This window comes from Equus caballus, chromosome 1 (assembly GCF_041296265.1).
Source record: "Equus caballus isolate H_3958 breed thoroughbred chromosome 1, TB-T2T, whole genome shotgun sequence".
In the NCBI taxonomy this organism is placed as follows: domain Eukaryota; kingdom Metazoa; phylum Chordata; class Mammalia; order Perissodactyla; family Equidae; genus Equus; species Equus caballus.
Genome location: NC_091684.1, coordinates 15,202,085 through 15,213,411, shown reverse-complemented (window position 1 = coordinate 15,213,411; position 11,327 = coordinate 15,202,085). Strand labels below are relative to the sequence as shown.

Below are 11,327 nucleotides of genomic sequence, written 5' to 3'. Positions count from 1 at the left end.
ATTAGTGTTAATTTGCTTTCATATCTATTTCCCTCACAAAACTATAAGCTCTTTGAGACTAGGGACTGGTTCGCTGTTTATTTCATCAGCCCCTAGCATTATGTCTGGAACAAAATAAAGACTATAATTACTTGACTGACTGATGGAGTGACTGAGTGAATGAACGAATGAAGCGAATTCACATTCTGCAAATAACTGCTAAGCCACCAGAGGGCAAATATACTCATCACACTGGCTGACATGGAAGCATACCACGTATGGCTGGCATACCTAGGAATACAAATTCAAACGGTATTGTACCTCTCACATGTGCCATTGGCCATACAATAGATGGAATAAAATGCTCATCTAAACTATATTAAAGAATGAGAAAATGGATTTCAAAAGTTTGCTCATTTCTAACTTCCTGATACCATCCTCACTAGACCTTAAAAAAAACCCAAACACCCAAACAGAGGCTGAGATGATTTTCAGGTTTTCATTCCTCTTTGCTCAAGTTCTGTCCCAGACTTAACAATATCCTCTCCTTCCCGTGATGCGTAAGGAGCACGGGGAAACTGACACCCTGGGGGAGGGATCCGTGCAAGTTTTCATGGAGGCATGGTCCATGGATGTGGCTCCACAATGAGTCATCAGGCTGTAGAGCATGATGTTAGAAAGGATCATTGTCATGGCTTGAGTTCCCCCAGAAACCAACCCTGAGATGAGAACTCTAGGCAGGTCTTGGGTTGGGAAATGAGACAGGGATGGGAAGGCAGCTCTGAAGTATGTGTTATCCAGGCAATGACCAGTGTGGGTACCTGGAGCTTAGTCCCACAGGGAGATTCTGGGAGACATTAGGGAATACTACCCCCCACCCCGCCCACCACCAAATCCCTAGTTATCCCACCCAGAGGATGAGGAGCTCAGACCTTCACTTACAGTTCCATTCAGGGGGAGTTAATTCTCAGGTACTTCCGGCCTGCCTGAAGTCGGCAAGACACTTTTCTTCCAGGACTTGAGAGGAAGCCCCAGACTAAAGTGTTAAGGCCACAGGAGCTACGTAGGGCACTGATGTCAACTGCAGTGGCCATCTTGATTCACAACTGTCCTTCAGTTTCTAGTTGAGAGGAAGACTCTTGGAGCCGATGGGCTGTGGGTTTGATTCAGAATGGCATTTCTTATGTCTTTAGTATCTGAAACCCCAAGTACCTCTTATGCCCCCAAAAGCTACCAAAAGAAGGGGAATATTATGGCCTAGAGCTGTCACTATCCCAACCTCCACCATTAATGTGGTCATCTGCCATCAGGAAGGAAGATTGCTTTGCTGGTGCCACTGTCCCTTACTTTCCAGGTTTTTGAGATGACTTCTCTCCTAAGCACAGAGATGGTCCTGGAGTTTTGTCTGTCATCCTGTGTGATCTTGGACTTGGGTCTGAAATTTTCTGGCCCTTTATTGCCCTGTCCATGGAAGGAAAGCGAGGATACCCTCAGCATGTCTGTTTCACGAGGATGTTTTGAGAAGAGACGAGATAGTATCTGCAAACTACTTTGAGCTCTGAAGAAAAGTGCTCTTATGAGCTATATAAATATAAGTTATTACACAGTATTATTTTAACCTGGCCCAAGTTTAGATTAGTTGTATGAATCATTCATCAACCTTTACTTTGTATAATTAAAAACGTGTGGTTCTTGGAATCTTTGCTTGGGAGGCAAGTTAATGTGGCGGGACTAGGATTGGCAAGCTCTTAGAAGTCAAAGACTTCTGGTCAAAAGACAGATGCACTGAGTGATGGGGAAAATCCTATTATCGCTTCTCATTTGGAGGTATTCCCCTTCAGCTTTTTTTGGAGTCTATGATTCATGTTTTTCCTTATTGTCCTTTTTCATATTTCCAGCGTTCTCATGGTGTTTCAGAAGACATTCAAGAATTGCCTCCAGTTTTTCACTTTATCCCCAAGTAAATCTATGTAAGACATCTGTTGCCGGGGTCTTCTCCTTGCATGAATATGTCAATATTGATTGGTTCTGAGAAGCTAACTGAATAATTCACTCCTTTTGGAGGCAGAATGTAGAAGGGCTTGATTTAAAATGTACCCTCCTTAACATGTATTGCATTGACCACAGCAGTGCATGAATGAAAGCACCAACATGACAGTTAATTCTGAGTCTGCGTGCTTCTTGACAGCAGTAACTATAGTTCTCTCGTCTTTGTGTCCCTCCAGAAGGCCCAGCAGAGCACCTGGTATTCAATGGGCGCTCAGTGACTGTTAATTGAATGAATGAATGCTAATAAAGAAGGAAAAAAAGAAATAAAAACACAAGGAACCACTGAACCCAAGGAGATCATTAGCCATGGTCTCCCCATGTGTTAGTTATTAGCTATCAGTGGTGTGGGTGGTCTGAGAGAGATGGACTAATTCTTCTGCTGGCCACAGTGGTGTCAAACAGTATGTTAACTATTGGGAACAAGGGTGTTGACTGGATTTCTGCCGTGCACTAAATTTCCCCTAGTGATTCCGATGAATCAGATGCATGCCCCAGGGGTCCAAGCTGTTCCAGGCTTGTAACTTGCACAGTAGCAGGATCTGGTGGAACAAAAGGATATCATGTAAGGTCTGCAGGGAGCATCCGCCCCCATGTAAACACATCGGGAAGCAAATTGTTGACAAATCCCACCCAAGTGTCACTAACGACTGAGTTATGAAGTAATGGGCAGGGGGGTAATTGGCATATTATAAGGAGCTTAGAGAGAGCTGTGCACCTACAATTCTGCTATTTCCTTCCCTTTAAAGCATCATGGTGATTTTTCTGCCATGGTCACATGCTGTTATGATTAAGGAGTTACTGACAACACACTCCATCACAAATAAACCAAAGGGAACAAAAGAACCAAGATCTGTGATCATCTCTACTACAGATGAATCAGTATCTGTAATAACCTCTGGCTTTATTTTTGTCCATTGATCATATACCATTTATCCACTTTTTAAACAATTATATTTCCCTTAACCATTTTTTCTTTGTTTTAGCATGGCAAACGTGTTGCCCACTTCCTAGATCCAAACTGAAACCAACTTGCACTCTTTTTTTCTTTTCTTTCAATATTTAGGGCTTTTTGATTCTCTCCCGAATTCTTGAGTGGCTTGTTGTTTAAAAGAAACCAGCAAACTATAAAAGGTCCTTTAAACTTCTAGGACATCAGTTCACTTTTTCAGGAGAACATTTTGAAGAGATGGGGTAAATGAAGTAGAAACATTCAGATTAAATTTCCTTTGAAATCCATGGGTTTTAAAATTAAGGGCAAGTGATTGGCAAAACATGTTTTGGTTTTTGCCGAAACTGAAATGTTTAAAAAATAGTTCAAGATGTTCTTCCACACCCCAACCACATCCATCTGGGGCCATCCATCTCTAGTTTAAATCTATTTTCATACATCCACTGTGCAAAGAACACAGGCCTTCATTGAGCCAGAGGGCCACCATATTTTTCTAAGGGAGAAGAACATGTTGAAGTCTAAGGAGTGGATATACAGTCCTATGTCCTATATCATGCTCATGACATTCTTTTCAGAAAAAGAAAGTTCTAGTTAGATCTTTGTGAAAAGACAGTTGTTTCCACTTGACTTTGAATCAGGCTAGGACACATAAATGGAATGTGAGATTAGTCCCTTTCTTCATCTATCTAACTATCTATCTATCTATCTATCCATCCATCCATTCATTCGTCATTCAGCCATTCATTCATTCAACAAATATTTATTGAGCCTCCTATGTGCCAGTGATTGTGTGAACACGAATGCAGGTAAAAGACAGCCCCTGGTCTTAGGGAGCTGACCATCTTCTGGGGGAGATACGTGTATCCTTAAAGCACAATGTGTGGGAAGTGCCATATTTGGGGTGGAACAGGGGCACAGGAGAAGGAATGGACAGATCTGCCTGGGGATGACAAAGGGGAAGATTTCATGGGGGAGCCATAAGAGTAGTGAGACAAAATGAAGGTGAAGAGTGGAGAGTAGTTGGAAAACTATGAAGCTAAAGAAGGAGTATGTTGGAGCATCCGTTGAGAAACTGTTCCTTTGAACAGGCAGACAAAGGAGAGGTTGGTAAAAGCTGGGTGAGAGCCATCTTGATGCTCATGGGGTGGAGGAGGGTTGGGAGGAGCTATTCTTCTATTGAGGATCCTTTCTTTTCAAAATGTGGTCACCAGCTCTCAACCTGTCTTGGCAGCCTCCTGGTTGATGCTGTAAGTCCAGAGTCATGGGCTGAGCTGAGCCCTGCCTGGCCCGCATGTGAGCCCTCTCTCCTCTTTGGGTCTTCCTGGACTTGCTGATCTGTAAGGCCTATCAAAGAACAACTAAACAGTCCTGGTTCTGAAAATGACATCAACCGTAGATTTTTTTCCCCACCATTTGTTATTCTAATTATCGGAGTTGGGGAAACTTGGTACAGAAAGTCTGTACTACTCTGGTTTTGCACCTTGGAATTCTCATACTTGTGGGTCCTCATTAGCCTCTTCACTAAATAAAGAACCAAGAGGGTTTTCCTGCTTCGAAGAACAGCCAGGGGGCCTGGAGATGTGTTTGCCTTGCTGATTGACAAGTATGCTTGGATGACACTCGGCTTTCACTATAGCTATTGGTCATGGTTTTCTTTGGAATGTAATATGAATGGCGGTTTCCTCATATTGCACTGAAATTCCAAGTTAATTTGTAGCTGTGCATTCATCTAATCACAGGACTGAAAAGCTAGCTGCCCTTTGCATACATGAAAATGGTGGTATTAGTAATTGGGTTGTCACATGTGGCATAATATGTGGTTTGGAAGCCATTACAGGATTAGAGGCAATTTGGAGATTATCATCTCCATGACCTCACCTGTGGGGGTGGAGCCCACTGGCAGCTCCACGCTTTCTGTGATTCAGATGCTGTGGTTTGACATATACGTAGGACGGGTTTTCTGCTTTACTGACCAAGACATTATATATATGTATGAGAGAGAATCTGGATGACTCTACACCAAACTGTTGCTTGAGATTTTTCTGATGAACACTGTATTCTTCCTAAAGTCAGAAAATAAAAACAATGAAGGGTATAAATACGTAGGCTTATTCAGTTCAAAACTTAGTCCTTCCTTTTTCCCAGTTCCGTCTAAACAGGATGGAGGAATTTACTATCATTTTTTCTGCAATTTTATCTGAAGTGTCACATGCAACTTCAGCTCCAGTAATGGGCTCTTAGGACTCTCGGCTTCTTTCTGATTTTCAAAATGAGAAGGGAGGGCATTTATAAATCTCCAGGCTCCATCCCGTCTTGGGTCCTTCCTTTGGCTCCCTCTCCTCAATAAGGCTTTGTTGTCTCCCTTCCAGGAATCACCTATTCCTCTCTATGTCCTGCCCCTGGACTCTGTCAATGGATTGGGACAAGCTGGAAAAGAATGATTCTTTCTAGGAGTTAGGTGGCACCCATGGAAGGGATAAGCAGAGGCCACTTTGGAGACTGGTGACTTGGGTTTTAGTTCCTTCTCCAGGCTTCTTAGATCTGTGGCCTTGGACATGCTACTTAACTTCTCTTAGCCACAGATGAGAATGGAGAATGGGAAGATTAATGTCACTTCTTCCCAGAATCCTTTTCTGAGTCCCACAGTCCTTCTAGATTTTTCTGCAGCACCCTTGGCTCACACCTCTCCCAGCACTTGTCCACCTTTATTGGCCTGGCCCACATATCCCTGTTTTTCATCCATCCAACAGTGAGTAGTTGACATAGTAGATACTCAATAGTAGATGATAAATGAGTTAAAAGAAAACTAAATGATCATCCATGGCACAGGATTTTGTGAGGCTAAATGAGGTAACACATAAGTTCCTAGGGCACATGTGTCACCTCATAGGCATCACACAAAAGTTAGTGTCCTTTATTAATCACTATGTTCCAGGGCCCTCATTGAAGCTATGGAGCTGGTTTGCGTGAAACCCAAGATTAGTCAAGGTGCGGCGCATGGCCGTGCTCAGAGACACGGCAGGAGGACTGGTGCCGATGAGATAATATGCTGTCACTCTTCAAGTGTCAGGGAGATACTTCCAACTCATCCGGCCACACTCACCCAGAGCTAGCCACGTGAGCGGAGACTTCTGCATCATGAGGACCAGGCCCGCAAGTATCCCACAGACTCATCCTGGAGGGGACACCAAGTTCCAGCATTGTCACTTGTAAATGCTCTGAAAGGAAAATAAGTCAACTGAGGTATATTTCTATAATGGGCAGCTATACTGCAATGATGCTGAATGCTGTACAACTACATACAAAATCTGGTTGAATCTCACAAACACAATATAGAGTGAAAGAAGCCAGTCCCAAAAAGTGTGTAGTATATGGTTCCACTTATATAAAGACAGCTAATCTACATTGTTTGAAGTCAAGATCAAGGCTACCCTGGGAGGGTGGGTAGTGATGGAACAAGGGCAGGAGTGGGATTTCTGGGAGGCTGGTTGCGTTCTGTCTCTTCTTCTGGGTGCTGGTTACATGAGTGTGTTTGAGCCGTATACTTACTTGCACTTTTTCACATATTGTAATATATAGTGTAATTCAGTGGAAAGTTAAAAAATAAAGAGCCATGAAAGAAGACCATAGCAGCATCCAGAAATTTGTGGTATAGGCACCTTTGCTTCTAGAAATGCCAGTGATGTAATTTGAATATAAAAGGATGTGACCACCACAGCATTAATGAGTCAGGGAGCCCTGTGAGGCCAGGTGTTTTTGCTTCCATCTATGGCCATTCAAACCTATCTGTTAGTAATGATGGTTTAAAATGCTAATATTTATTGAGTGCTTACTATGGCTATTATTATGCCCATTGTACAGAAGGGGAAATTGAGGTTTAAAGAGGTTAAGTAACAGGCGGGGCTTCTTTCTGTGTGAGAAGAAGACAGGTCCCACTTACTGGCTTCTTAAGAGACGTCAAGACCCCAGAGAGAAGTGGCTGGAAGACGTGTCTAGGCAGAGGTCCAAAGGCAACCTGGTAAAATTTCCCACATCTCAAGTACAGCATGGAAGCAACAGAGAGCTCAGGTCTGAAGGAGCCACCCCAGGGAACAGTAGATGTCTCAGCTGTAACCTCTGTAGGCTGAAGGCAGGTAGACCAGATGCTCCCCATCTCCCACTCTCACTGCATAGGATCCTGAAGTTGTAGCTTAACCCAAGGGATGGGGGAGAATGGAGGTCAATCAGCATTGTGCTAATGTAGGAAATTATGTTGAATATAGAAACCATGAGATGTATATTTAAAATATATGATATATAGATACAGTCAATAGAGCAAGTATGTTTCTTGGCACACTCGCATTTACGCACTGAGATTCATGCCTGGTTTTTATGTTGGCATTTAGGAGTTGAAGCCATCCCCTGATAGGACTCAGACCTCTGTACCTTCAGAGACCATCCACAAGCCCCTGGATTTGGAGTGTGTGTGTGTGTGTGCGCGTGTGTGTGGAGTGCCTGAACTTTGAGCAGGGTCCTGTGCAAGTGGATGTAACGGGGAATTCCATGTGTTTTCACTTTGTGACCGTATATCCCATAGTCCCCCAGAGTCTGCTTTCAGATGCTGTTAGCATTATCAGTTCTTGAATTTTCTTAAGAACCACATTTCATGTGGTTCCCTAAATGTTAGAACTTCTTTTACCCCCAGACTCAGCATAGGACTTTCATAGGGTTTCCATTAAATGACCACAATGAAATGTGCATCATGCTATGTTTGAGAATCTCGGCTTTTACCGTGGTCTACTCTCACGCTGTCCATCTGCGAGGCCTCAGAATCACTCAAGTATGTCTCTAATTTGCGCTGCTCTTGGGCGAGGTATCAATAGTAAGCTATCACTTTCAGAAGCGATATCATATCCTGATTGAACATTGCCAGGGAGTCTTAGGCAACTTGGTGGTTGCATTTGCCTTAGATCCAATTACAGCTGCAAAAGTGGTTTGCATTAGAAGTTCTGACTCTAGGATTTGATCATTATAAGTAGGATAAACCACTAAAAGAATGTGAATTGCCTTCACTAAAAGGATGTAATAGCCCGGAGAATATCTTTCATATTTCAAATTAGGAAAATTCAGCACTGGCTTTTTCCCCACGACGACCCTTTAATGCTATGCAAAGCAGTGCAAGGTTCTGCATTTGGTGGGTCTGTCTGGACCCTCCAGCCAACAGGGTTTTAGTTGTTGAATAATCAAAAGGGCCTTCCTACAAGGGCCTCGTGCAGCCCAGACCCTGAGAACTGAGGTTCGGGGGTGCTGTATCTAAAGGCAGTTGTCCTATGCTTGTTCTAAGTGCTTAGAGACTTTGAAATGATCCCCCACCCACCTTCCCCTCCAGCTGAACTTCTCCTGAAGGCTGTCATATTTCTGCCCGGAGCTGCCCAACTGTGGAAGCATTTGTGTTCAAGATGCCATGGCAAGGAAGTTCAGAGGCAACAAGTAGATGTTGGGTATTGAAAACGTGAATCTCCCTAAAGACTTCGAAAGGTCAGTATCCTGGCCAGCTCACCACTTTGTAGTCTGCAGACAAATGTGACCTTCCATCCATACCTCTCCCTATTTCAGAGGAATTTACTCACCAACAACACACGTCCCCTTGTGGTTCTCTGACCTGGAATCCATGACTAGGGGAGGACTCGGACTGCTCAGAAAGAAGGGCAGGAAGCCCAACTGTCCCTGCAGGCACCTGGTTACCAAGCTCAGTGAGACCCCAGCTCTCTGTTCATCCTGGTTACTGCTGCGAAGATGCAGAGAGGAAAGGAGAGCAGCATAGGCAGTGGCACTTGTCGTCCGTCTTCTCTGCCTCCCCGGCTGTGCACAGAAAGGACTACCCCAGTCACATGACCTTGGAAATGAACTTCTGGGACCTGACCAGGGTGAGCTGTAGCGATGTGTCTTTGGCAGGGAAAACTACCTCAATTTTCTTTTTTAGAAAACAAATGTACTTGGATAACCAATTCACACTGGGAATTACTTTGAGGCATACAATTATTTTGAAAAGTCGATATATAGACAAATAAAATGATTTACTCACAGTAGTGCCTTATCTTTTTGAAAGGAATTTTAATAGACATATTTGCCTCAAATTTCAGTGTTTTACAAAAAAGAACAACAAATCTCATTTAGTTGATTTTCTACAGCTCTGCAAATGCCCTTTTCTCCCTCCCTCCTTTTTTTCGTCCCTTCGTCTTTCCCCCCTTCCTTCCTCTCTCCCTCGCTCCTTCCATCCTTCCTTCCTTCCCTTTTTCCCACTGCTCTGCCTCGCTTCCATTTCTTCCTACAGCCTCTGTCCCTCTCTCTCTTCTTTATTTTTAAGGAAGAAATTACATTCTATCATCTTCCTTCTAAGCAATGACATCTTTTTTAAATCCAGAGTTGAACTGCAAATGAAAATTCTTAGTTGCCTTCTACATATGGGAAATTTAATGACTCTCCAATGCTAATTAAACTAAAAAAATTAACTGCCAATTATTTTTGTTAAAACTTCAGCATATCAATTGTTATAAATTGGCCCATTTCAGTGTGTATATGTGCGTGTATGCGTGTGTGTGTGTGATTTTCAGTTTGCTAATAGAATTTTTGGTTCTAAAGTTTGACTCACTGATTCTTACATGGAATAATATCAAGCTTCAGAAACCAGCCTGTTTAGAGCTTCAACTCTAACCAGAGATTTAGCATCAAATAAATCGTCGAGTGTGCGCCTCTCAGTCTACTTCCAGAGTGATAAGCAACTCTCCTGCTTGCCGAGCCTAGGGAATTCTGATCCTGATAAAGCACTTGGGGGAGCCACTCTGCCATCCGGGATGACAATGCTGGAACTCACAAGAGAGCCCAGACGCTTCTTGCACTTACCAGCTCTAATGCTGAGCACATTATACAGAAAAATCAGGCCCCCAAAGTCCTGTGCTTTCACCTCACAGGAAGCAGCGTTTGAGTTCAGGGAGAGGAACTGTGTATTAAGAGAGCAGGTTAAAAATCGACATTATCCCAGACTTTCATGAAATCAAAATTATGGCCATGATGCTAAGTTATTATAATGTATTTATTACCAGCATTGCTTTCATATTTAACCAATTTGGCCCATCTCAAGACCTGTTTTAAAATGCACCACCTTGCCCACCTTTCCCATTTTCATATGAAAAACAGGAAAGCAAAAACTAATTTACTCAGAGAGACACAGAGCCTGTTTGCCCGTTTATCTCTTACAGACCACCCCTCAGTCCAATGTTGACAGTACATGATATTCCATTAATCTGCCTAATGAAAATTTAACCAGTGTTATAAACAAATAATTGGCTATTATCCTCTCAAAGATCCCGAATAAATTACTTCTGCTTATTTTCCCTCCTCTCTCAGTGCTCAGAAGCTAGCCCTTTCTGATGGGTGTCACAGAGAGAGGGAAGGAGGAGTTGGCACCATCCCAGTCCAGCTTCCTCGAGACTGCTGTCGTTGCGATGGGCAGACTCGACTCCAGGACTGTCTGGATTGACCATGATGAGGGATGGGGCGGGGTGGTAGGAGAGACAGCCCCCACCTGGGGGTCACCGGCTTGGCCCACCTTTCGGAACCACTCCTTACCTCTCTCATCATCTCCACACTCCCCCTTTTTTTTTCCTGCTGTTATCTTTTATTCTGCTTTCCATTGTATTTCTCTTTCTTCCCCATTCCTACATTCTGAATTCTTACAAGATTCATCTCCCGTTCTCAACCCAGCCACATGCCCAGTAGCCCAGCCACATTGTCCCCTTACTGCTTCGCTGTCATAATTGTAATTTCCAAGCGCAGGGCCTGCTTTAAAAGGCAATGCACAGTGCCAAAATGGTTGGTATACATTATATTGAATAAAGCAACTAAACTGTTTGGATAGGGTACAGATCCTCTTTGTGGCATTATGTTGAATCAGACAAATTGAAGGAATCTATTTCAAGCCATTATTGCTAAAAATCAGCCCCGCCCCCACAGTTCCACGTTAAGCTGGAATGGCTGGCTTAACGGCATGATGTTCAGAGGGCAAATCTGAGGCAGCGCTCAGGGTCCTGCAGTGCCTTTCTGCACTTAGGCTTCTATCTATCTTCTCTACTAGATAAGAAGTGTTTTGAAAGACAGGGATTGTGTCTTGTTCATCTGTTTCATTACCATGTGACACATAAAAGTACTAAGTGAATGAAAGAACGCACGTAAACATGGTGGGCTGTTTTAAGGGAAATTCCTCTTAGGAGCAAAGGCAATAAAATTATTATAATGATGGATATGAAGATTTAATTTTTCTATAATGGGCTCCCTTTCTCAAAGCCCTTAGATTTCCTAATACCTTCAATCC

The 11,327-nt window shown here is 43.2% G+C and overlaps 1 long non-coding RNA gene across 1 annotated transcript in view; it reads right to left on the bottom strand.

Moving 5' to 3' along the window:
* Positions 1-1,618: 1,618 nt before the first annotated feature.
* LOC111770596 (uncharacterized) overlaps positions 1,619-11,327 on the bottom strand; it is a 32,295-nt gene continuing 22,586 nt past the window's right edge. The window contains exons 3-5 of the long non-coding RNA XR_002803905.2: positions 6,081-6,195; positions 4,856-5,040; positions 1,619-2,567 (exon numbers count right to left, since the gene is read on the bottom strand). This is a non-coding gene — a long non-coding RNA (uncharacterized lncRNA). The remainder of the gene's footprint in view (positions 2,568-4,855; positions 5,041-6,080; positions 6,196-11,327) is intronic.